This window comes from Spermophilus citellus (genome assembly GCF_964194105.1).
Source record: "Spermophilus citellus genome assembly, chromosome: 3".
Lineage (NCBI taxonomy): Eukaryota > Metazoa > Chordata > Mammalia > Rodentia > Sciuridae > Spermophilus > Spermophilus citellus.
The window spans coordinates 224,257,382-224,284,332 of NC_138184.1; the positions used below are offsets into that span (position 1 = coordinate 224,257,382).

General features: G+C 47.3%; 1 protein-coding gene across 2 annotated transcripts in view; it reads left to right on the forward strand.

The window, feature by feature from the left end:
- Positions 1-26,951, forward strand: part of CNTNAP2 (contactin associated protein 2) — a 1,934,648-nt gene that overhangs the window by 1,871,709 nt on the left and 35,988 nt on the right. Inside the window, exon 1 of one of the 2 annotated variants that reach the window (XM_081283563.1) lies at positions 4,040-4,410. The exons of the other annotated variant lie outside the window; for it this stretch is intronic. The gene's annotated coding sequence lies outside the window, so the exon portion shown is untranslated. Of the gene's footprint in view, positions 1-4,039; positions 4,411-26,951 lie in introns of those variants that run through there. 2 annotated transcript variants of the gene reach the window in all.

Consider the following 26,951-nt stretch of genomic DNA (forward strand, 5'->3'; position numbering starts at 1 on the left):
TCCAGTCCCAAGATGGGCCCCTCTCTAATGCTCGTAATTAAATAAAGGGAAAAGACCAGGAAACCTGGCCATCGGGCCCTTAAAAAGAACCTGTCGCCCCTAGGAGTGAGCCTGAGACTCTTGCAGGCCACGCAAGAGCTTCCCACCTCCTGCTGCCAAATTCTGCCAATCCCTGCTACACCTTCCCCAGCAAGGGATAGACACAGCACCCGGAACACACCTTCTAGCAGAGACAGGAGACCTCCCAGCCACCAGGAAGGAAGGAGGCCACCTGCTATATCATATCAGCTTATAATTACATGTCAAGAGACAGATCAAGCAGAAACTAGTAACCTCCAAGAATTGGATTGCGAGGGCAGGTATGGTCCCCAGCCGGCTCCCAGCTAATCTCCTTCCAAAGGAAATGCGGGAAAAAATCACCTCCTGATGCATTTAATTGGCCCTTTCTCTCTCTCTCTAGTGACTTAACATTTGTATTTAGAGACTATTTGCTAAGCTCTATTGATTTTTATTGACTTAACATTAAGTTAGCCTTTTTGATACATTCAACTGTACTATTCTCTAAATTTTTCAATTATTTTGCCTTTTTTTATTTTCATGGCCTTAACAAATGAGTGCTCACCCCCCCTGACCTGAGACTCCCTGTCTGTATCTTTCATGCAGCTGCTGAAACTCAGAGTCTGGGAGGGTGTCGTCTGCTCCCCTCTCCTCCTGCATGTGGACACTGGTGTCCGTCCCCTGCTCTAACATCTCTATCTCAGGCATCACTGTGTTGTTTGGTTTAAATGTTACCTTTCATTAAGACACTCGCTTCATTTATTCTGTTCAGTCTTCAAAAACTTAAAGAATATCAATATCAGTCTTCTTTGATATAAAGAGAGTAACTAAGAACAGAGTAGGGACGAAGAGCATGAGAAGAAGATTAACATTAAACAGGGATGAGAGGTGGGAGGGAAAGGGAGAGAGAAGGGAAATTGCATGGAAATGGAAGGAGACCCTCAGGGTTATACAAAATTACATACAAGAGGAAGTGAGGGGAAAGGGAGAAATAATACAAGGGGGAAAAATGAATTACAGTAGAGGGGGTAGAGAGAGAAGAGGGGAGGGGAGGGGAGGGGAGGGGGGATAGTAGAGGATACGAAAGGCAGCAGAATACAACAGACACTAGTATGGCAATATGTAAATCAATGGATGTGTAACCGATGTGATTCTGCAATCTGTATATGGGGTAAAAATGGGAGTTCATAACCCACTTGAATCAAAATGTGAAATATGATATATCAAGAACTATGTAATGTTTTGAACAACCAACAATAAAAAAATAAATTAAAAAAATAAATAAAAAGATGCATTCAAAAAAATATCAATATCAGATATGAAACCAGTGTCAGAATTGCCTCTAAGTGGTTCTATATTATTTCACATGTCTGAGGTTAAGATTTAATGAACTTGGGAAATAAATATAATTTTATGTAAGATAATAGCTTAATTTTGGTCTTGTTAAAATGGTGATATTCATGAAATAATATGATACAGTTTGATCTAATTTCATCTAAATAAATACGTAGGAAGGAACCAAAAGAGTGGAGAACCCACGACGGTAGTGGCAGAGGCTGCAGATGTGCAGGGGCTAGCAGGCCTCTCTTGTTAATAAGTGGTACTGGTGACAGGTTTGGTTTTGTCTTGAAGGGCCAATTGCTTTAAGAAGAGATTATTCAATGGGAAGTCTGCAAGTACCGAATGGATTCTATAGATCCACACTTCCTGTTTGATGCATGAAGGAGAAAAAATATCCAAAATAATAATGTGAACAGTGTTAGGTCATTTAAATAATTTCCAAGAAAATGCAGACACATTTTCTGTTGTCCGTCAAGTGGAACCATCATTAAAGACTTACTACTTACTCCTGACTCTCATAGAACCAGTATCCAAAATGGAACATGTAAGAGTTACTGGTTTGACCTTAAAATTTAATCATTTTTTAGAAAATAAATCTTTTCTACACTTTCCAATATAAAACACTCAAGTCCATTGCCAGAATTCCAATAGTGAGGAAAGAAACCTGCTGGGCTTATCTTTGCTCACCCCTTGCTAAATATCCTTTGCATTTGTCAATCATGAGACCAGGAAAATTCACTTCTCTGAGCATTGAAGTTGCCCCAGACAAAAAGGATCAGTCTCTCTCCCACAGGTGGCTCTAAGGGTAAAACTAGGTAATACCCATGAAGGAGGCTGGCTGAGTAGCCATCCCTTATTCACTCATTCAAGAGATTTTCATTGATTGGCTACAGCGCCTGGGCATTGGACTAGGGCATTGGGCTAGGTGCTAGGGAGATGCTGGAAGATACCATGAGAAAAACACTGGGCATTGCCCCTCCTTCTTTCCAACACTGCTGCCCAGACAGCCCAGGGCCCCTGACCAGATGGATGCTCTCCCTGTGCTCACTAACCATCCCCCTTTGCCCCTGAGTCTCCCGGGGCTTGACTGGAGCGCCCAGGGAAAGCCCTCACAAACCCAAGCAGCTTACTCTGACCCTGGTGGCCTGCCAGCCTGCCTCCCAACAAGGGGCACCAGGCCACTTCCTCCCTGCACCTGTAGAACTTTCCTGTCCTAGAAACAGTGTTGTGCTGTGGGTTTGTGGTCCCCAAAGCCATCTTCCCATCACTGACCCTTGTCTTCTTCAAAGAATGGCCAGGGAAGCTCCTCAGGCATGCAGACTGTCTGACCCAGCTCTGGGCCTACTGTGGAGCCAGATTGGGAACACTGCTTTCAGCTACCAGATCTGTCATGCTCTCAGATCCACAGGTGTTTTTCTTTGCTGCTTTGTCTATGACCTGGCCCTTCTTGCCTGCTTCTGGCCCACAGCCTTGCTACAGATCTTTCTGGTCTCCTGCATGGAATCCATACTCTCCACCATGGAGAACAGAGAGGGAATGGGTCTCTATGTATTGCGAGGCAGCTGCTGACCCTGCACCAGGCAGAGGATGCCTTCCACTGGTGTTAAATTACCTGTTAAATTCCAAGCTCATGGCTGGTTTCTCTGCAGTGAATAAGCTTAATCACGCCCCTGGAGGGCCTTCTGAGATGAAGGAGAAAGAGGCTCAACTGACCTGGGGGACTTAAAAAGTCCTTAAACTTGATTAATTTAATCTCTTTATTATACAGCTTCAGCATGTCCTTAAAGTTTACAGACAGTAAAACTCACCCTTTTTAATGTAGAGTTATATTAATTTTGACAAACACACATATTCAGTGCCACCCCTGTAACCAACCCAGAACAATCCCATCCGCCCCTGGCACCTCTGTAGTCAACACTCCAAATGTCCCTCCCCCCGACCTCGCCCCCCCATCACCCCTTAGACTTTGCAAACTCCTGTCTCTGATATTGCCTGGTAATTTGGTAGGGATCAGGGGAAGAAGTCATTGCTACTGGACCCCAAGGCACAGCCTCTGCTCGTCTCCCCTCATCTTCTTCCCACCACCCCTGCCTCCTCTTGCTTTGAGAAGCAACACAGAGATGACAGAAAGCGACTTGATTGTATAGGATGCCAGAATATTCAGATGCTTCTGGAGAGTGTGGGCTGACTGAACCTTCCCAAAGGAGAGTGCAGGAGGAAGGGGAAGAAGAAAGAGAACAGCAAACAGCAGGAGGGGCGCCCACCCAAACAGAAGTGGAGTGTTGGAGGTAGCCAGTGCCCTGGGGAAAGGGGACCGCCCAGCTGTTGAGCAAGACTGAGAGGCTGAGAGGTCAATCTGAGTTCAAGGAAAATCAGCAAACATTCTACGTTTTCCCAATTGCAGAGCCAAATGTTCCACTCAGAAACAATCCCTGTGGAACCATCTCTGAGCCTCTTTCCCACCTGCAACAGCAGTACAGCAACCCATTCCCAGCTAATGCCACTCTGAATGCCATCCAGGAGAGACAGCATCTTCCTGGAAGTGAAAAATGAACCGTGAATAAAGTTTTTTCCCAAAAGGTCAGGGTGCATGGCCCTCCTTGGAGATCAGCAGTCTCACCGAATCAACCCGGGGGGCATATGAGGCAAACCTCAGAAGAGGCACTCTCTTGTGTGCTGGGTGGGGGTCTGCAGGTTAAATCATATTTCAAAAACAAAACAAAACTCCAGTCCATGTATTAGGCTTCTCCGCAGATACTGTAGCCTGGCTGCCTCTGTACAGTCAGATCTGCTGCCAGAGCCCAGGACTCCGCTCCGTGTTTTCCACCCTCCCTTCACCTGCCTTTCAGTAGTCCAGAGTTTGATCCTGTGAGGTCGGAGCAGCCTGCAGGAATTCCAGCTGCAGGCGACAAAGGAGGGTACTAGGAGCTTCTGAAGTCTGACTGGCCAGTGGGAAATCCACCTGCAACGCAAGGGCGAGGGGCACACCTGAGCCAGGGCTGACAGGCAGAGGCAAGTACTGCATGCCGGCGGGCTCCCACCCAGATGGGATGCTGCCTCCGAGAGAGAAAGAGGGAGAGCGCTGTGGTGTGATGGACGGGTGCTGGGACTGGATGGTAGCTCTCTGCCAGCCCTCTCTGGGTTAGGAGACCTCTGATGCTCCATGTCATCTCTGCAAGGTTGGGTGTTCTCCAGGCAGCAGGACTGAGTCACTTAGAGTGTTTGGGTTCCCAGTAGCAGAACGGGTCGCCCAGCAGGGAGCCAGGGAAGGGAAACCTGCTCTGTGCAGCGTGGGTGCGCGTGAGTGTGTGCCAGAGCCAAGCTGAGAGTTTTGTGGTGTGAACTGTGAAACGTGCTAGGAGGGTTTTTTATCCTTGCTGAAAAGTAAAGGCTTTCTTTTGAATTTGGACCAAGTTTGTTGCAATAACGAGGATGGTAACAAATGATAGTAAGTGCTTTCCAGAAGTTCAGACACACACCCCAAACAGGAAAGTACCCCCCAAAAGGAGCCTGCTTTCACTCTCCTTCAAAATATACCATCTCTTCAATAAAACAGCGTGACTCATATCTTGAAGGAAGATAAAGCATGAGGGCTCCTAGGAACGTAAGGTTAAATTTAAAGTAATTGGTCCTAGTTATTTTGCCTTTTTTCAAGGAGGAAAAGTAGCATCAAGTTGCTGGTTTGGTTTTTCCCCTTTTGAAACTTAGCACACTGCTCGGTTTTCCCTGAGGAAAGCTGTCATTTTTCGCCTTCCTATTTGGCAGATGGCCCCCAGGACTTGCTGTCCCCCTTGGTGACTGGATCCCACTGGCAGTCGGTGGAGAACAGAATTGATTCCCGCTTTCTCTTTGCATAATAGCTAATCCTCACCCTCAGCACCTCAGAAGTTCACAGCCTTCTGAGTCAGGGTGTTTCTTCCCACACCCTCCATTGATTGGCATCATTAACCACAGAAAGGCCGCTCTTCCAACAAAGAAGGCTGAGAATCAGGAATTCACGATTCTCCAGATCACTCGGGGCTTCTCCACCTGATCTGTGCTGTGCTGGGTGGGAGGGAGGCAGGGACACAGGAAGGGTACTCAGCTTCGGCTCCACACCACCTTCACTCCTCCCAGGCCCAGAGAAGTCGGCAACCCTTTGTAAGGTTGTGTGGAAACCAGAAGCTCCCCAGTACAATCAAGTTCCTGTCACAAAGAGGAGCGATGGGCAACCCTCCAGTGGTCCTTTCTTCTGAATCTTTCTGCCCACCAAGCTCTGGTTTCTAGCCCTCAGTCACGTCTGATCCAGGAATTGTGTGAGCATCACATTGCTCAGTCCCCACCCTGAAGACATGTACCTGGTGGCCAATCAGGATGGGAAGGAGCATAACCTAACTTGGGAAGGGCTCCCTCCGTGTTCTCTCCAGGTCCACTCCCTGAGTACCCTTACCAGACCACACCCACTCCTTTGAAATGCTCAAGTTCACTGCATGTAATCTACTCAGAAGGATTTCTTTCCTTTTAATCAATATCTGAGCTGTGCTATCTAGCCCCAATTATTTGAAAGACTTTTTTTTTATGTGCAGCTGCTGAAAATCAGCAAAAGAGCTAATAATAGCAAACTTTTATCAAAAGTTTATTGTTTGCTATTAATTATCAGGGGGTTTCTGTCCATATTGTCCCCATTAATTCTCACTCCACTCTTAAGCATTACCTAATATCACCCCCATCTTACAGATCAAAACAACCAGCCTCCTCAGAAAGATGCAGTTAACTAGCCCAATATCATGTACCTGCTACGTAGGGAGAGGAAGCCCGTGGGTCTATTAATCTCCTGGTCTTTCTATGTTAATGCTCTTGCCCTAACCTTTTCATTGCCAAGACTTCAGGGCTCAGGATAAGTTTGAAATAAAATGTGCAGCCTGGATGTTGTCTCGCTAGTGAAGGGGTGAACGGCAGCCTAGACAAAGCGCATCGGAATTAGATGAAACCGCTATTTGCTGCCAGGAAACACCAACTCCCCAGAACTTCACCCCACGTTCATCGGAGTGTCTGGTTTAGTGAGAGATGGCCCAGGAGGATGAGAAGGGGCAAGAGGAAAATGTCCCCAGGGCCCCCAAACGGGGAGTCTGTGTTCCAGAGAACTGCAAGGAGAGCAGGGATTGATGGAGCAGTCCAACCCACACATTTGATAGGGAAAAGTGTTTTATGTTTTTAATTTATTCTCCTCCTTGGAGGCAATCAAGCCTCCAGGTTATTTCTGTGTGAGGAGGCTGGGCCCCCCATGGAATGGCCCTTCAGTGGCCCTTCAGCTGCTCTGTGCAATGGTTTATCCTGCCTTCAAAACTGACTCCACCAGCCTCCCAAGGGGACGAGCAAATGGGAAACAGTGGGAAGTCTCCACCTTCCGCCACTTTCATCATTTTAAAACTCCATGTTTCTGAAAACCGGCCTCCACTTCCTTTCTATCTAATCCAAAGGGTGGTTTGGGGAGTGAGCGGCCAGCTGAAGGCCAACATGTCTGAACTTTTAAAAATTCTTTAATATTTAACATTTCCTTGGGGCTGGGGATGTGGCTCAAGCGGTAGCGCGCTCGCCTGGCATGCGTGCGGCCCGGGTTCGATCCTCAGCACCACATACAAACAGGGATGTTGTGTCCGCCGAGAACTAAAAAATAAATATTAAAATTTAAAAAAAAACATTAAAAAAATATTTAACATTTCCTCATTCATTAGTACCTCCTGACTTCATAGTGAGGCAAGTTCTGTGGCTTCAGAGGATCGGGATGCAGCCTCCATCATGCATTTCCTATTCTGAAACCTTCGTGTCTGTGCAGACATGCACCAGGAGCTCAATGACTGCACCGCTCTCTACAAATAATTATAGTCGAATGCATTTTTGTTTTCTAGCTCTGTTTTCATCTTTCACCCATGCAGAAGTGGTGATCATTCCGACAGGCACTAAATAAAAGCTCATGCTGACCTTAGTTGCATCCTCGGAAGGACATGAACACCGCAGTCAGTGTGGTAGAGGAAAGGGAGGTTTTAAGCACTTAAGTTAGCACATTTAGATACAAAAACTATTTCAATCAAAATGTTAATTCTAAACCTTTCCCAGGTGAATCCCTTTAGAGGACACCAGAGTGAGTTTCCTTAAGAGTGGAGATTTCACTTGAATGAGAAAGGTACCGAGAAAACCTCTTCTGGGGAAGGTAGCCTGGGGAGACTCCTGGCTCCAGCCCCGCCCACCTTCACCCCCAGTGAGTTCTCCGAAAGGTGCACTGTTCTGCTGAAGCCACGCTGGCCAAGTCCTCCCTACTTGAGAACCTGTGGGGACAGAGGACTAGCTGGGTGGAGTGAGGTCTCTGGACTCTACTCCTCAGCTGGGCTGTCCACTGTCGGGCCTGTTTCCCAACCATCTCCCCATCTCCGCCAGAGCCCTCCCAGCCAGGTCCCACAGTACACTGCCATCTTATCTCATCCTTCCTTCCATTCTTCAGTGGTCAACGACCTTACTGTCCCTAGCAACGATGGCCTCCTCCTCTCTCTCCCTGACCACCACCTGCCTGCACACAGCATCCCAGCCTCTGGTATCAGGTTTCATTTATGTTCCAGTGTCACCTTCTTCCTCAGCACAGGGACCGGCCATGCTCACTTGCCATCCTTCCCCACCGGCTCCCTTCTTCTATCTGACCATGTCCTAGCACACAGCAGTTGCTCTATGAATCAGTAATTAATTAATTTAACGACCAGGATTTCTTTCCCCAGGTTTATATAAATCATTACTCAGAATGCTAAAAGCCTTTTCAGATGCGACCCTTAGGTACTGCGGGGAAATGGTGTTAAGTCTGCAGAGGCACACACTTGTCTCCATTTCATTGGAGACCATGAAATGATAACTTCCAAAATACATTTTTTTAAAAAATACTTTCCAAAAAAGGTACCGACTGGTAAAATGATGACTAACAAAATTCTGAAGTAGATTCCTGAAAAGAGGATGGAAAGAGTTGGGGAAAGAATCTCGTGATGTGTGCAGCCCAACATGAGTTCCCCAGTATCAAGCCATCCCAAGGGAACGACTTTTCTCTTTTCATATGCAGGTTCCAAAACTAGTGCCGTGGGGAATACTCAAGGTTAGAGATTTGTGACTCCGGGTGTGTCGTGATACGTCTGGAGTTGTAGCTTACAGAGCAGAAACTGCACATAGCAGGCTACAGACAATTGATCTTAACTGAGCTACAGACAGTTGATTCGAATCTAATTGTACCCCCCAGGAGTGTCATGGGTAAGAGTGGTGTCCCAGGGCAAACGTCGTAAAACCTCATCAAGTGGCTTGGATACAGCATTTCTTGGTGTCAACATATCTCTGAAACAGTCTGTTATGGTATATTTTTTCATTTATTGAACAATTATTTCAAGTGTGTGTCGGGTGCCACATGTTGTATGCTTCTTTTTGACTCAAAAGCAAATCCTGAATTAGTCGACAGTGGAGAGAACAAAACCAAGTCAAAAATTGGTTGTCTGAAATTGTCTTTGGAACAGCAGGAAGTCAGTTGATTGATGAGTCCACGTGTGTCCAGGTCTCTGGGGGCCTTCTCTGACCCCCCTTTCTGTTACAGAAACCTCCCCCAGTTTTCTTCTCTTTCCTTGGGCTGCTTTATTTTTCCTCCTCGTACTCCTCACTCTTTGCAGTCATCTTCTTCAAGTAGTTTTCGAGGTATGCCTTTTGTCCTTTCCTCCTGAGAATGTGCTGAGAATAAAGAGAGCCTTTCCCAAGACTGAGTCTCTGGCTCTTTGCTGTGAGTCTGTCGGTGGCGATCGATGCCATTCCTGCTAATCATATTTCCAGGTGGGAAGTTAGGAGGGCCAGCTGACATGGGAATAAGGGAATCCAACCGGGCAGTAACAGCATATGGGAAAGCACTCTGATGATCAGAAAATTGTAATTAAATGTAAGCTATCATCATTATTTTAAGTGGCTATAAATCCAAGCCAAAACCAATAAAATGGAATTATCAAGGTTAAATATAAACTCATGCGTTTAGGCTCAAAAAATCAATCACACAAGTCCAAGATGAAGAGGCTTCAGCACTGGCCAGAGCCAGGAGAGGGTGATCCTTGGACTGCGGGGGGGGGGGGGGGGGGCGGGGGGGACACAGGGTCCCCAGTGGCTGAGCCAATTCTAGGCATCCTTGGAATGTCATCTGTTGGAGATGCCATGTCATGTTGTGAGGTGGCCAGTGGACGGTCACCCTTGGAGAACAGCAATTGGAATGGGCATAGCCTGCAGGCAAGGGGACCTAGGACGAGATGGCTGCCTTTAACCTCCTGCAGCAGCGTGCACTGGAGAAGCACCCTGCACATCTGGGCTCAGTTGGACCCGCTGCCCTGGGGAAGGTGGTGGGCACAGGTTTTCACTGGAGATTAGGGTAATGACTGGAGCCCGGAGTCAGGATCTAGTAGCTTTGTGCCTAGGCAGGTTCTGAGCTCGCTGTCCCTAGAGGTATTTGAAGATGAGCTTGTTGGCCGTTGGGCCAAGAACTCAGCAGTGACATGGACCTGACTTTGGGTTAGAGGCTGACCCAACCCGTCTGTTACTCCAGCTCTAACGTTGCTCCTCTGCTTTAAGCTTGGGTAGTCTCATTCTATCCTGCCTGGATTTTCCACTGGGTCTGACATCAGATTGAAACGATACTTGGCATGCTTAGCAGCCCCTGTATGAACTCTGCTGGGCTTTGGGGGCCCCTTATTATTGTTAATTCAGTAATTCCCTCCCATCCCTGTCAATCTGCCCTCTGCCTAACGCAGAGCATGAGGGCACTCAGAAAGCCCCCCAACTCTCCCCCAGCTCTGTGCTGTGAACAGAGTCTCCCTCACCTCTCATGGTTTGCTGGTGAGTCTGAGCTCTCCCACAGACTCAAATGGCACCTAAACGCTGAGTGTCAAGTGACCACATGTTCCCTAAAAAAAAAAAAATGGAAAGAACACCTTTAAAGTGCAACTTAAGTATGTTTTGTAAGGCATCCCCTTATTGTCTCTTCTGCACCTCAGAATTTCAACTTATTCAGAATACATGGAAATTCTCATTTCCCTTTTAATGGGACACGTAAGAAGATTGCGATCCCTCATAGCCTGTACCACCTGTGATTGCAGACACATTTGTGAATGAAGGAAGTCTGGTCCCTGAGAATCCACTTTCATTGACTGTCTTGCACAGATCTGATAATACTGGATGGTCACCACTAATTTTCAGGTTTCATGGAAATCAGGGTAAAATCCAATAATGCTTCACCCAGTTTCTCTCCCAAAAGGGACAAAGAGAGAAAATCAACCACCCAAGGTAAAATGGTGGAAAACTTCCTCTGAGAGACCTTTGGGAGGAGATGAGTAAGTGATGAGAGCAAAACTGCCCAAACTAAACCGGATCACCCAAAATGTGGGTGGAGCCTCCAGGCTGTGCAGCGAGAATTGACCCCTGCCCGTTGCTTGCCCGCCCTCCATACCCCACCTCTATCCACCTAAACCAAGGCCTCTTTGAAATATATGAAATTGTCCACATTTTCCCCCCAAGTTACCAGAACTTTTGGTGGCTTGGCTGTCAGAGCCGCGATGCCCTCTGGAGAAAGCCAGGCACACTGAAGTCGCGCCAAGCTCTCCCTTAGGCCCTCGGCTACTTGCTGCAATCACCCTGGAGTGTTCACTGATTCAAACCTCACTCCCAACTTTTTGTTTTCCCCTGTGTTATTCAGTGCATTTATATTCTGGGTACACTTTAGAAACTCTCTCTCTCGTGTCTCCTTGCAAACCCCCAAGGGAGCATATCTGAGAATCGTGACCAGGTGGCCTAGTTCAGTCTCCACACCCTTCAGCACTTGAAGTCTGAGCCTGTTTTCCCCCAGAGGGGTCAGAGACGCTCTTCTGCACATTGATGCCAGCCCCTTTCCCAGTGAATAAGGATCCAAGTCCTCCCTCTGATGGTGAGAGAAAAAAAGCAAACAAAGATGAGAAAACACGTAAATGGTTTAAATCGTTGATAAATACACTGAAGAAAATAAAACCCAGGATGACAGGCAGCGAGGGAAGAGGGGATGAGCTCTCTAAAAGGACTTGAAGGATGTAAGAAGAGGGTGTTAGTTTAAAAGGAAGAGCAGCAGCAAGGAGCTGAGGCCTGACAAGGCCAGTGTTTTCCTGAAGAGACGGAATATGGTGAAAAGGCTGAGGTCAGAGAGCAGGGAGCAGGCAGTTTATAAAGGAAGGACCTCCCGGACCTTGGCATGGCAGGAAGTTTGGATTTTATTATGAGTTGAATGAGAAGTCAGTGGAGGGTTTTAAAATTTCACCTGGACTCTGTGTAGTTAAGAAATGGGAAAAGTGTAAGTGGAGGCAAGGAGGCCAGAGGGGAGGCCTCCACCAGAGTCTGCTGGAGAGGTGTGGTGGCTTGAGCCAGAGGAAAGTTAAAGGAGATGGGAAAAAAAAAAAAAAAAGCAGATCTGGGATGTCTTTTGGAGGCATAGCTAACGCACCTACTGATGGATTAGATGTGGGGAGTGTGGGAAAAGGCACGGATGCCCCATTTATGTGTTAAAGCTGAGGCTCAGAGACTAAGGAATTTTGCCTCGGGTCATAAAGCTGTACCCCAGACTGCAGTCTGACTCTGTAATTCCAAAGGATGCTTCTCTTTTCTGAAGGAAGAAAGGATAGCCTCCCGAGCATCTGGTCTTCTGGTGTCGATCTCGTGGCTCTGTGAGGTTGCTCTGTAGGAGACAGTGTCTAACGTCTGTTCAACCAGCCAGCCAATTTGTGGTTACTTGGAACCGTCACTGTATCCAGCAGGGTCGATATGCTCTCTGACACTAGGTATTTCTAACCACAAAGTGCACTTCAGCCCAGTTCCTTTCAAAGGTTGTCTAACTTTCAGAACCGATATTCTCTAGTCATATCATGAATTATTACAGGGCCCCAGACAGCAGATCAAGCCTGACTCCTGTAAGGGCTCTCTGTGCAGTAACACGTTCCAGTTTCATTTAACTGGTGTTTGTAGACCAGGTGTTCTCTGTGAGCCGTGAATGCAATGAATTTAGACCTGGTTCCCCTGCAGATTTGCTAAGTCACTCAGAAGGATCCTGTCACCTCTGAACCGTGAGATGTCTCCACCCCTTTTATAACAGGCCTGAGAACTGGAGAGGGAAAAAAATGAGAAACATGGATCCCACTGTTGTGGCTATATTTGCTCATCCCATAAACACTTACGAGTTCCCAGAATGTGCCAGAGACAGCGTGCCTCCTCCTTTCGCCAAGCCACAAGACCCAGAACTGTGCAAACCTCCCTCAGGGGGCTCAGCTCTTTCCCGCTCCCAGCTGCACAGGAGGGTGGAAGAGTCGCCCATATGTGGATGGTCATGAGCCACTTGAACTTCTGTCAAGGGAAGAGTGGACTTCAGGAGACAGCCCTAGTTGGTATGTACAGGAATGTGCAGGAGACCACGCAGACCATGGAAGGACTGTGAATTTCATCTAAGAGCATCCAGATGCCACCCACAGGCTCTAAACGGTGGAGTGACAAGGTCCATGCATATTTGTAAAAGAGCACTCTGGCTGCAAGTGGACAGTGGATGAGAAGGAACAAGTAGAAATGGGAGACCATTAGGGAGACTGTGGCTCTGGACCGTCTTAAAGAACAAGGTGGACTCAGGCATGACGTCATGTGGTTTGTCAGTCATTTCAAGAGACGATGAATGAAGACCCTGTTGGGGTGCTTCTGTAAAACATGGGCGATCCTCTGCATGGACAACTTACAGAAAAGGGGTTTAGAGGATTGTGTCCCATAGGAAATGGACTTGAACTGTCTGCTGTGAATATGCAGACACACTAGATCTGGTTTTGCTGGGGTGGGGGCAGTGGGTGGGGGGAGTCTTAGGCATACAGAAAGTCCAGGGAAGCAGCTGGAAAGCTAGAGCCTGGGTGGGATCCGTGCCTGGGGCAGAGCTGGAGGGCGTCCTGCTCATCCACTCAACCCCATTGTTCTGGGGGAGAAACTGGTCCTGGGAGCTGGGGGAGGGTCAGTAGCTCACCTAAGGTCAACTGCAGAGTTCAGGTAGCTGCAAAGTCAGGACAGGAAGGCAGCCCTTGTGGCTCATGTCCAGAGGATGCCCCTCCATCCTGGGCTTTCTCCTGCATCACACACACACGGGCAAAGACGTGGGCTCCTCACCAGTATCTCCCTCAGCTCCCTTTCTCCAGGTCACCTGCCCTACATCTTAGGGCCACCTGCCATTACATCAGTCCCCTTATCTTCTGAGCAGGAATTGTCCAGATTCCAAGGGAAGAGAAGTGATTTTGAGGACCTGTGATTCAAGTTCCCAAAAATGTTTTGCAATATAAAGAGAGCTGTTCAAAGACAATGTGAATTTTGAAAGTAAATATTAATAAAGACCTTCAGAAGAGCCTGGGGCCCTCCTCTGAGCCCAGGCAATCAGCAGGAAGGCCTCCAGCAAGAGGAACCATTGTGACATCTGTAGGTAATTGGTAGTTCCTTTGAGAAGGTCCATTGAAGAGATGGGAGTTTCTTTTAAGTATCCTCATTTTCAGAGATAATGAAAATTCTCTCTCTCTCTCTCTCTCTCTCTCTCTCTCTCTCTCTCTCTCTCTCTCATATACACACACATCAGGAAACAAAAAACAAATCTGTACAAACTTCAAATGTAAATGTTTTATATTTTAACTGAGATAGCTATTACACAGGTGTACATATTCAGCAAGACTCATCAAACTAGACATTTAAAACAGGTTACTTTTGTATATAAGTTATGCCTCAAGGAAGTTGATTCAAACAATCAAAAGTAAGCTGAAAATACCGATTTTATACTCCATTAGTATTTTTGTGAAGCTTCTGGTATTGCTATTACCAAGAATTTTCATAATTTCCTATACTGGAACTAAAGTGTGGCTAGGAAATTGACTTTTAACCTTAATTTCATGTTATTTTGAGATAAAAGCAGTGCACACCTCAGAATAAGCCAACTGTATAACCCATAGCCTTGTACCATTTGAAAAGTCAGGCAAACCCAGGAAATCCAAGCACTTGGTGGCCAACCTAGCAGGTGCTGAGATGTATTCAAGGAAGCTACTGTGTCTTCTCATAAACTAAAAACAGTTTTTGATTTTAAGCCTGTCATGCAAATACTATCATCCAACATTTTGAAGCAAACCTTAGTTCCAAGTATGTCTTTTCTGTCACATTTTTTTCTGGTTTCTCTTCATGACGAAGACACGCTCTTCTTTGAACTATTTGTCTAGACAAGTTCCAGACAGGGCCAAATCGTCTAGCTCAGGTGGGACAGAGACCATCCCAGAAGCAGCCCAAGAAATCATTCTGGGCAGCACTTAGACTGCTGCTCCAGGACACAGCATGAACACTGAGATCCGCTGGGGCGTAGGAGACAGCATCCTGCCTGTGCACCATCCCCAGATCCCCTGGAGCTGTGCTCCTGAGTCCAAAAGAAGAGACGTCCGGCAGCCTCAGCTTGGCCCTCCCTTCCCTGGACAACTTCCCAGGCAACTTCTTTTTACCCAAGCTCCTCCAAAGTCAGACCCACCAAGTTCTGAAAACGGCCATGTCTTCCTTATGTCCCTTTCTTTCCAATGCCACCGCAAGCCCCCAGAATCACCAGCCTTCCCGACTGGAGAGACGGTCATATTGTCAGCGTGGACCACAGGCTAACCCCCACCCTGGACTCCTTCAGTGGCCCTGGCCCCAGGCTCATCACATGCAGATTTCAGTCCCACCTTGATATGGAGGCAGGGACATCATTACTGACAGGACAAGACAGGACAGAACTCCAAAAGCTCAAGACTGACAGAAAGGAGGAAGGTGTGGCTTCAAGGAGACTCCTGTAAAGCCATTCTGGTCAGCTCTTGCTGATAGGTAGTTAACAGATACTGGCATCAGTAGCCTCAGGGTTCATCACCACGATCCTGACTTCTAGAACCATGCCGATGCCTTCATCCGTCAGCCCCAGCTGCTCATTGTGGACACACACTGCCCAGACCCTCCCGATGGTCTTTCGGTATTTGGAGCATTAAGAGATTTCATTACAAGATCATTTCCTCTGGCATCTTTTTCTATGTTCCCTTCAAAGTGTTAATTGCATTTAACGTCTGTGATTCAATGTAAGCCCACACCACGATTCCCCCTCTACTAAGAAATAAGCTTGTTGCCAATATTTACCCATCTGCTCCCAGTTATTCGTGGGCTTTCTAAACCCAAGAGCACAATACAGATGACACAGCACAGAGCTCCCACAGGTGGAAACCACTAGTAAATATTCTGACTCAAAGTTTATGGATCCCTTTGGCGTTCCCAGGGGCTGCAAATCAACATCAATTTATCTGGACTCATAACACTTTGCTTCCAGAAGAAGCTTACATACTTGGATAATGAAGCACTGTGTTGTACAATTAGAGGGGAACGGGATCTAACACAGGACTGTCTGCGTCACTACAGAGAACCACACAAAGAGCCATTATTTGTGGCTATAAAGCCATAGAGCCAAAGGACAGAGTGGCACATGTCTGCAATTCCAGCAGCTCGGGAGGCTGAGGCAGGAGGATCACAAGTTCAAAGCCAACCTCAGCAACTTAGTGAGGCCCTGTCTCAAAATACAAAATAAAAAGGGAATCCCTGGTACCAAAAAAAAAAAAAAAAAAAAAAAAAAAAAAGACCTAGAAGGGCCCTTAGGACCAGGGATGGGTGTTGGTAGCTTTGATTCCACTCTCTACACCCTGAAACAATACTTAACAGAGCTAAGTTAAGTATTGGGTGTCCTCATCTATGAACTAGAAGAATTAATGCTTTCCGTTATTATTTATTTTGAAGGGATAACTAGGTGTGTACATTGTTTGCACACACTTGTGTTTTCTTGGTATTCATCGTTTGAACCTTTCAACACTTTTCCTGTTTCAAACACACCATCAACTTCCTTCCATCTAGACTTTCTTCCACTTCACTCAGCACACGACCTTCCCGCTCATAAAGTCAGCTGTGAAGGACTGAAAGAGGAGTGTATCATAAAAAAGGCCATGTGCCCCCCAAATTGCCAAGCTGCCTTCAGCCATGAACTCACAGTGACCGAGAGCTTCATCATCAGCATGAATGACAGGCACGGAAAGCCATGGTTCCAGGCAGGTCACCCTGCAGCACCCGGCTTCTGACAGCTGATGCCCCGTGGCTCATTTTCAGCTTACCCAAGATCCAAGAGGTGCATACGGAAGCAACAGAGCCCCCTAGAGAGACCCAGCATTTGCTGCTTATTAAACAAGCAGTGACTTCTATTACGTTTATCTTTCCAGTCTGGTATTTCCTGACATGTATCAGCATCTCCTCCTCTTTGCCAACCCATAGACAAATGGAAACTCAGATTTGACAAAATCCTCATTTATAAATGAAGTCTTTGCTGACACCCTACCTTCCCGCCTATCCCTTCCCCCATCACCTCAGTCAGACCCTCTCCCAAGGCAGCTGCCGAAATCTCCCAGCCTGACCCTCCACTTTCTGCATCATCTCCCATCTGACTCATCAGTGTCAACAGATCTGACTTACACATCTCAAATTAAACTCTTCCCATGCTTGAAAATTTGGGGTTTAACCACAATTAATAATGAATCTAGGGCTGGGGATGTAGCTCAGTCGGTAGAGTGCTTGACTTGCATGCACAAGGTCCTGGGTTTGATTTCCAGCACCAAAAAAAAAAAAAAAAAGAAAAGAAAAATGAATCTTAAGAGGTGGTCCAGGGCTCACCAAGTCCAGGATAAGCTGGTCCGAAAGATGAGGCACTGTGCACACATAACCCAGGATACCTTCCAGCTTTATCCAGCTCTGCCCAACATTCCCAGTGGTTTCCTTAGAGTGTTGGAGTGGGGTGTGTCCGTCTGTCCGTCTCCCTTCTCTTTTCAAGTTGTAGCCTGATTCCAGGACGGTTTCAGTTTTCTGTACAACCTGATCCCCCGCTCCACCAGGTATCTGTAGCCGCCTTGTCGCCGTGGTAATGCACATCATGGCCTTTATCGTGTCTTCCCAGGTTTAAAGCCTTTCTTGACTATGAGGTCCCTGCAGCAGCTTGTACTTTAGCTGTTTCTCCGCGCCTCACAGTACATTTTGTCTAGGAAATATTAGTAAACACTCCCAATTTGAACTAAATGTGGGCAAAGCAGGATTAAATGTACACACGGAATCAAGTCAGTTACTTTCCAGTCAGCATGTGTATGAGGAAAAATCAAAACGACTATTCAGAGAAGCAGGATGTTTATAAACAGGAAAAGCGCATCCCCATTCACCCCCCGGCCTGTGGAGGCCACGTTCCAGGTGCGCTACAGGAGGAAGGTACAAGAAGCCGTGGTGCCTTTTTCAAGAAGTTTGCAGTCTAGTGACCACATCGGTATGGCAAGCCCGGCTCCTCCTGCCTATTGTGGGGAGGGTCAAATGGAAGTGCCTGGCTCAGCCTGGGGACCATCCAGGGGACAGACACAGAGTGGCGGGGGCAGGGGGCTGGAGGCCGGTCACTCAGAGGAGCACCTTCCTGAGGTAGGCAGGGGAAGGAGGGCCAGACCACAGCCACCAGGAGGCTCGGGTGAGAATTCGCAGGCCGGAGGCGTGGGCCCAAGTGAAAGCAGGAGGAGAGCATTGGAGGACTTGGAGGTCCAGTGTGTAAGGAGGACGGCTCTTGCCAGACCAGGTAGCTGGCCTGCACCTGGTCCCAGCAGGGCATCCCCTGGGGGGGTCACATGCTAACAGGTTCCTGGCTGGAGAGGGGCACAGCGGGGGCTCCATACTCTGGATGAACTTTCTGGAAATTGAACTGAACCCCTTTATACTCTGGATTCAGCCTCCTGGTATTGTACTTTCAAGACCTGATGAGGAGCACCTTGGAAAGGGGCAGTCAGAGTCAGGGAAGAGCGGGGATATTTAGCGGCTGCAGGTGTCTCCAGGGGGAAATGAGGATGTTAATAATCGCGCCTGTGTCCCAGAGGCGCTGAGGGATGTAAGAGGTCCTGGCTCAGCGTGCCACCCTGTGGCCCAACCAGGCCAGTTCTCCCCAGGTCCTACAACGCTGAAACAAGGAGTTTTTCAAGAGAGCTTTGTTGGGAGCCGTGTATGAACTAGGGATACTGTTGAGCCATTAAGGCAGGGAAGCTGCTTTTCTGGGAACTCCTGGGTGAGACTCCCTGGTTCAAAAAGCCCAGATCTTACAGGCACCCTGCCTTAGCTCACAGCCTCAGGTTCAAACACAGCCATCCAGAGATGGGCGTAACCTGCTAAGCACCAAACAACCTGTTTTCCCCCACTCTCTCCGGTTTCCCCTGAAAGGCTCCCTACCAATCCCTGTACCACCAGAAATAAAGCAAGCTCGGGATTTTTCCTCTCATGAGGGTCAGACCCATCAGGTCTGCTCAACCCATCATTGCCCTTGCTCTTAATATCTATATTTCTGGTCTTCTGGGTTTATTTTGTGGGACTACTTTCTCAGTTCTTATTTTGCAGCCAGCCCACACCTCCAACGGTTACACACTCCCTCCCCATGCAGGTCGTAAACAAAAGAGTTTGTTCACAAGGTGGCCAGGCGTGGAGGTGGGAGACCCAAGTCCAAATCCAGCCCCCCAGGGGTAGAGTTTGGGGATCTGTATTAGATGGAAAAACTGGTGGTCCAAGGCCTGGGGAAGGGCCATGGAGGTGAGGTGGTGAGTGGTCTGCGCATGTGTAAATCTCCATGGCTCCTCGTGGGATGCGTGTTCAGAAAAAGGCAGCATAGGTGGTGTTTGGGGCCCCTTGATGCCAACAGGTCAGACCCTGTGCAGGCCCAAGCTGTAGTTCCAAAAGCAGTCCCCAAGCCTACTACACATAGAACCCCAAGTCAGTGGAGTCTTCCTTAGCAAAGGTTAGTAGGAGACTAAAAACAAATCGCTCATCTGTGTGGCCTCCAACATCAGTTACTTTTTAAAAGTCAGCTGAAAGCAGGTGAAGCCAGGGGTTGACTTGGGTTTTCCCTCGGTGTCAGCCCTGCCTAAAACATGTGCACAGGACCTCGGCTGACACCATCGGTGCTGTCTTCCTGCACTGACCCACCGGGGAGGAAGGAGGAGGACACGAGAAGGCCCCTGGCTCCTCTAGCACCCTTCGTTCCTTCTTGGGGACCCAGAGGGACAAACTCCTTCTCCTCCAGCCTCTGGCTTGCTGGCGGTCCTTGGTGGTCTTGGCTGGGGGCAGCATCGCTCCAGTCCCCGCCTCTGTTGTCCCTTGGCCTTCTCCCCGTGTTGGTGCCAGGGTGTCTTTCTCTCTTCCCATAAGGACACTGGTGCCCGAGCCCACCCTTGTCCAAGATGACCTCACCAAATAAGGTCCACTCTCCTGCTGTCTCCATCGTGTGATAAAAACAGTATCCCAGCAAGGCCCCAAGTCACAAGAAAATCCAGGAAATACATTTGGCGGGGCCAACACATCGTTTACGCTCAGGGGGCAATGCCGAGGGCCCATGGTACTTTTAAAGCCCCACAAAAATGTTTTAATTTCTTTTAAAATCAGAAATTGAAAAAAATGAACAGTTAGGTGGAAGGAAGTTATGTTTTGACATAAAATATCCTTGTATTCATCATTATATGAATACAGTCCTCACATACCATTTTTGATCATTTGTCATGGAGGAAGGAGCCCTTGGAAGCAAAAACACGCAGACCCATGAAAGCCACCATGTGACCCTGAGGTTGGGTGGCGTTTGCTTAACTGAGAAAGCATTTTAGACATGTGTTCAGCTAGAATACTGCGATGAAAGTGAATTAAGCCCTCGGTTATCCAGAGAAATGTCTTTTCCCCAAGACGCCGAGGATTCATGGTGACACATTTTAGAAGAGAGAGTAGTGTGATTGCCCCATAAGATCTTTTAAGCTCTGATCCACTTGGAAACAAAGCATACACGGAGAGAAAATGACAATCAGTGCTCAGAAAGGGCATTTCTTCCAGGTGCCCGGGCCTCTGTAATTTGCACCTTCTGAGGTGAAGATAGAAGCCGCTGTCAATGTGCTCAGGCAGCTAGAAGAGTGGAGCTAATGACAGGCCCAGAGGAGGCACCTTGCTGGGGAAATAAGCAAGCAGCTAGCACCCTGGGAGCTGAAAATAAAGACCCAAGAAAGGATTTCAGAAAGAGCCTTGTCTTTGGTTGAAAATAAAATAAAACCAACAGACTTCTAAGCCCTCAGCCCTGGAAGCCTCTGGCAGTGGCAGGTTCAGTGCCTGGCTCAGATTGCTTCCTCCTTTCTTATCTTTTGCACTTTGAATAGTTCTGAGCAATTAACAGTTCAGCTAAAGTGGATTGTCTGAAAGTTGGGATGGGGGGCAGCGGTTGTAGCTAAGTTAGTAATAAGTATTAAATGCAAAGAGGGGTTCTTTGGAGACCTAGGAAGCTCCTAACTTGTGAGGGGTGACAATCCTCAGAAGGCCTCCTCTGGTCCTCTCTAAGCAGCTGGGTTAAGGCCTTCACTGACAGAATGATGGTTAAGATGTTGAGATTTGAGGGCACATTTCCTGGGTTCACATGCTAGCACTTTCTAGCTAATTCCGGGTAAGGCACTTAACTTCAGAGAGCATCTGTCAAAAATGGGTGGGAAATGGTACCTGCCACAGCAAATTGCTGCAGACATTAATAAGAGGCTGTGTTTAAAATGCTCAGCAGGCATCTAACACATGACAATGGCTCCATGACCCTTCAGCCTTGCCATTAAGTATTCACTTGGGCTAAGACCTGAGGACAACCAAGATCTCATAGTCAGGGCTCGAGAAAAATGTTGCTGTTCTTTTCTTTTGTTATCATTATCTTTGCTTCTACCTTCACTATGGTATAACAGTCACATTTCAGGAAAAGCCCAGAGGGGCAAGACTTGGCAGGAGGAAGCCAAGGACACAGAATGGCCACTCCAGGCTCCAGTCCCTAAGCATGCAGACAGGCCTTCCAACCTTTGAGAGAGGTTGGCGTTGACCTCAGCGTCTTTCTGCTAACTCACCACACCATCCAGAACCTAATTTAAAATGTGGTTTGTTGTAAGATCGCCTCCTCTTTAGAGGATCCTGAATTCTGTGAAAGAAAAAGCTTTAAGGTACAAGATATATAAAGATTTGCTCAGCTGTCTTTAAATCCCATTTGGTGACCCAAGATTTAAATAAAAATAAGTAAAAAATAATATGGCTGAGGAAATAGCAGACTCCGAGGGGGATAATGCAATGAAGCTGGTTTGCAAGACTCTGCCCGAGCTCACTGCTCCTCCCAGAAACCCCCCTTCTAGTCCAGTCAGAAGGACCTGGGATGCCCATTTCCAAGGCTCTCTGGCTCCCCAGGATGCTTCTGAGTCCATCAGCTTTTGTGACCTGCTATCTTTGAGGTGGGACCCAGAAAGGGAACACTGCTCTCTGGCTGGCTGCAGCCTAAACATTCCTCCTCCAAATCCTCCTGCACAGAGCCGAGTCCAGACTCTGAGCAGTCCTCAGGGTTGGGGCTCCTGCCCCACCTTCCAGCTGAGTGGCTTCAGCCAGGTTACTTAGCCCCTCGAGCTCAGCATTCTTTTCTGGACAACAAAAGTCACTGAACCGTCTCATAGATTTTTGGTGGCCAGCACAGAGGGTGAAGTCAGGAACCCTTCCCTTTCCTTGCAGTGCCACCTAGAACTATAAGGAACTGGCTTGTCCTTCTCCTTTTATTTCCTAAGTTCCCCACCATCACCCCCACTGGAATGACACCCCTAACATCCAACTCAGCACCACCTCGCTTCCAGGGCTGCCCCCCCCCAACGCCCACCCTGGCTGGGCTGATCTCTGATCTCATACTTCCCCTCTGGTCCCACATCCCAGTTGGTTCTCCAGATTAATGCCTCAGAACAAGGGTAAACCCTGTCCCCCGTGGCGACCTTCCCAGTGTTTGACGACAGAGATGGTGAGCTTCCTGCATCTGCCCCACACTAAATGTCTGCGGTTCCTTCAACTCTCTTGACAGGCCGACCACTGCGCACATTCTAGTTTCTTACTGCCATCTTGGCCCATGGTGATGCCACTCTGGAACTAATCCAAGGGACAGCCTCGGGAACCACTTCCCAGATTAGAATCGACACTCCCTTCTTTTCTTCATTTAACGATATGTCACGCTTGACTCCTGAATTACTTCTAGTTAATTGGATTGCCCTAGTCCTGGGGATATAGAAGATTACATGCTGTTACCACCGTTATTGAAGGTTATGGGAAGGGGGGGGTGAGGCCGGGGGAGACATTTTCAACTATTAAAAAACTAGGTATTTGTTTCTGCTAAACTTTGCCTTGTTAAACCTAGACCATCCTTTCTGCCTTTCAAAGTCCCTTTGGCACGTGATTCCGTCATTTCCTGCATAGGCACTCCTTCCCACCAGATACCACGCGGCACATTGGTCAATGTACCATTGATGTTTTTATCCATATTAATAAGATAATAAAAGTTCTGTTGGAGTGGATTCCACCCCATTGATCCAACTCCACCCACTGTTCATCTCATACTGCCTCGATCTTCAAAATACAACTCATGCTGTCATGAGCTCACATGTACCTGTCTTCACACAAAAACGTCACAGGAAACTTCACAGAATGCTCTGCTGAATTTTCATGGCCTCTGAAGTGTCCCCCAACCTATCAGCTCTTATCCCAATCTGAAATGATGAGTTGGCTTTAGAGGAAGAGAACAAGGTGTTGCAGGGAGAAATACATCTTTTATGTCCCAAAAGCCCTGAAGTCCAACTCTGGACTCTATCCTGTGGTGGCATCCAGGGTGGTTGCAACTGTGAGTTCAAATTTATGTACAGATCCACGGGGGCTTCAGGTTCAGCCCTGAGTATTTAGACTTTGTCTTCAGAACACCATTTCGATCGGCATGGTCCCAAGAGTTGGACTCTGTGTCATTTATGTAGCACAGAGAGCCAATTAAGGGAACCCCAGAGCACTCAATGGAAACTGTTCTCCCCCTCTTTCTAGGGGTGCCTGGGAGGTCTCCTCGTCCTGGGAAAAGCATCACTTTCTATTGATACCTCGACGTCCATTTCCTGAAGCTCCAATCTTTACGCTTCCAAGACACTTTAGTCCTCAGAGGACCTTTTCCTCTTGGGTGAGACAGCTTGAGAGACCTCCTGGGACAGGGGTGACAATACAAGTGAGAACAAAGGAAGGAAAGGACTTTTCATTTCATCAAATCATTCCATTTGACGTTACCTGGAAACTCAGGAGTTCGCTAGCACTCTTTTCTAGCCCACGTTTCTTTAGGTGCTAGAAAATGTATGAGGTCAACACCCTCCTCTGGGCCTTTTCTCCTTACCCAAGCTCCTCGCAGCTCAGGGAGTTAGCTGAGCCCCTGCTAGCCCTGGCTGGAAACCTGCTAGTGGCTTGGAGAGAAATTAAGGAAAGGCTTGAAAGCTAGACCACTCTTTCTTAAGTTCTAGCTACAGCTTAACCTGACTTTGCAAACCTAAAACAGCAACAAAGGAAACACTTCCGCAGAAACAGGGCACACACACAAAGAAATTATTTTCTGTATTACACTTCAGTTTGACAATTTTCTGGTACTAATAATTTTAAAAATGCAAAAACAAAAGTGGAATAAACCCCAGTGAGTAATTGGGTTCATTTTTAGCTCACAGGAAACTCCGTCCTCACATGTGCGTTCTGCCTTGCCGTAGCAAATAGCTAGGACCCAGAGAGCACATCTACCCTGATGCTCAGAGCTCAATCAGCCCTACACTTCCCATGAAGTCAGTCACAGCTCTGAGCTCTGGATTTGACTGACAGGTACGCCCGATTTTTCTGAGAGATCACATTACTTTCAGCAAAGCCTGTTATTCTTAGCCCTGAAAAATCCTGCAATGTAACAGGGCACCTTAAGCTGCAGAATGGGGCACCAGCTCCTTCCAGGCTTTCAGTCTTCTGTCTGACAACTTGAAATATACAGAAAAAAATGGGAAAATAATATTTTAGATATGTGTTCTGCACAATGCAAAATTTCTAGTGTTTGGGAAACATCTAAGGGACTCTGACTTCTCTTTTTAGCAATGTTCTTGATGCTTTGTAATTACAACTGTATTATAAGATTAACCTGCGATCATAATAAGCTTTCTGTATTCAAACTAGATTTTAGGAATAGGAATGACAATTTCAGCCTATTTTGTATCCCCTAAAAACTCTGGAATGGTGATAAGTTGGTACCAATAAAAATGTCATGCCCTACCGTTTTGCAAAATGATACAGTAGGCTAGAACGTTCACGTGAAGATGGTTCCTTATATTGTTATCTCAAACAAATCATCCAGTTTTATTTTATCAATCCTTAGGAAAAGACTTACAAGTAAAAACAGCTGATACATTTGTCAAGGAGCAAAGATTCTGTTTCTCCTGCCCCTTTGTAATTGAGTTAGCCCCTGCTGAAGGTCAAGAGCAATTTAAATTACACCTGCATATTTTAGTCGCACCTGCCTTTATAAGAGAGAAAAGTAGCCAATGACAACAATGAAATTTCATTAGTGTCTTTTCCTAAGGGATTAATAAAATGTATTAGTACCTAATGGTAAACATCACCTATGTCTATGGATGTAATTCCAGTTGTGTACCTTTCGATAGTCAGCTGGTCAAAAATGAAGCCTGTAAGAGCAGGGGCTCCTGTGGAACCTAGACTCCAACATCCCTGCTGCTTATCATCTGATCACTTTAGAACTGAGGATGAAGTTTAATTTATTTTGCTTTTTTTCAGATTATGCTCTTGGGTGTGTGTGTGTGTGTGTGTGTGTGTGTGTGTGTTTCCCATTTATTTATTCCCCTGATCCACTCAGGCTCCTATCCATACTGCTATAGCCAAATGGAAATGGAATAGAAAACTATGTTCAGCCCAGTGAACCCACACTCAGCTCTTTTCCCAGTGAAGGCCCAGATGCGCAGCCCTGACCCTGGGAGCCACGGTTTGGGTGCTTCTGCCCAGCACTCCGCACCATGATTGCAGGTGCACATCAGGAGACTCCTCACCAATCCCATTTCAGTCTGAGTTTCCAAGAACTATCTAGAACATCACCCCGGCAGTGATTTCAAACCCACTCCCTGCCCATTCTGTCATGCCGTGAAAGCACTGCTCCACAGCTGGGACCTGGGAGGTGTGGACAGGTGGACTCTCAGCTTCAACGGTGTCCATTTCAGAGCAATACGTTATGACCATACCCATTTTCAGTGAAGACGGGCAGATTTCCAGGGAATCATACTCCTGGAGATAACAGACAGTGACCTATCAGACCCCCTCCTCTTTCACGCTCCATACCTGTTTGCCCCAGGAGGCTCACAAACAGACTTTGACCACAGTGAACTGGCTGAGTCTGAATTTCCAGCACTTGTTCCCATCCTTTGCAAGCAAACCCTCAGTGACTATTAAATGTATGGTTTGGTTATATCTGTTCCTGCTGGTCCTAGATGACTCCAGTAGGGGCATAAAGGCAGGCATCTGAGGAGGGAAGGAAGACACAGGCCAGGTGGCTAGAGCAGAGAATCCAGGGGAAGCCACTTTGGGCTCTCTCTTCATGAACTGGAACCTCTGCTGCTCTAAGGTGATACATGCCTGGTACCGTGTGCATGGAGGGGCAGAGGGTGGGCTCCGTGAGAATCAACAGAGGCTCTTTAAGGGAGATCTCAAGCAGTTCAGAGGAGCATCAAGTTCCTCCCAAAAATGTTCCCTCAAGCAGTCTTTTGAGAATCAGCCCAGTTTTTCCACATTTTTATTGGTGCATTATAGTCGTACAAATTGATGGAATTTGTGGTTACACTACCAATCCCCAGGACTTCCCCTACCCACCTCCCTCCCATCCCCTGGCTCCTTTCCTCTACTGATCTCCATTTGATTTTCATGAGAAAAAAAGCCGTTCCTGCTGGCACTGGGTACCACCTTCCTTGTCCTCTTTCCTCTCTGGCTTCTACATAGGAAGGAAAACATGTGACCTCTGACCTCTGAGTTTGGCTTCTTTCACTCAACACACTGGTCTCTAGTTCCATCCCTTTTCTTAATTTCCTTTTTCCTTATGTCTAAATAAGGAAACCACTGGACTGTGGGCATGATTTTTGCCATTTCTGTTACATGGCTTTCATTTCCGGTGATTCCTTAACTATTATGGTCGACTTTACAGTCTCCTTTAAGTGGACTCACCATTTTACTTAAATAAATTCCTGTTAAAAGGGAAGAGTTTATGTCAAAGGGAAATGTTGCAACAGGACCATGAAATAAAAGACCAGGGTCACACACTGCCATGCTGAGGCACTGGGAGGAGTGTCGCGCAGTCTGCGAGTCCTCGGGTCTGAGGTCTGCTCTCTCTCTTGGTTGAAAGGGGAAATAGCCAGTCCAGGCGGGTGCAAAGTGCAGCCCGGCCCCATGCTGAGCCAACCTGGGACTGTCGCTGGAGGACTGAGAGGGAATGGAGGCAGGAGTAACTACCCCACCTATGAGTGGATGCTACTTCACCCCCAGTCTGTGAGCTACCTGAAGCCACCGTGGTGTCACCA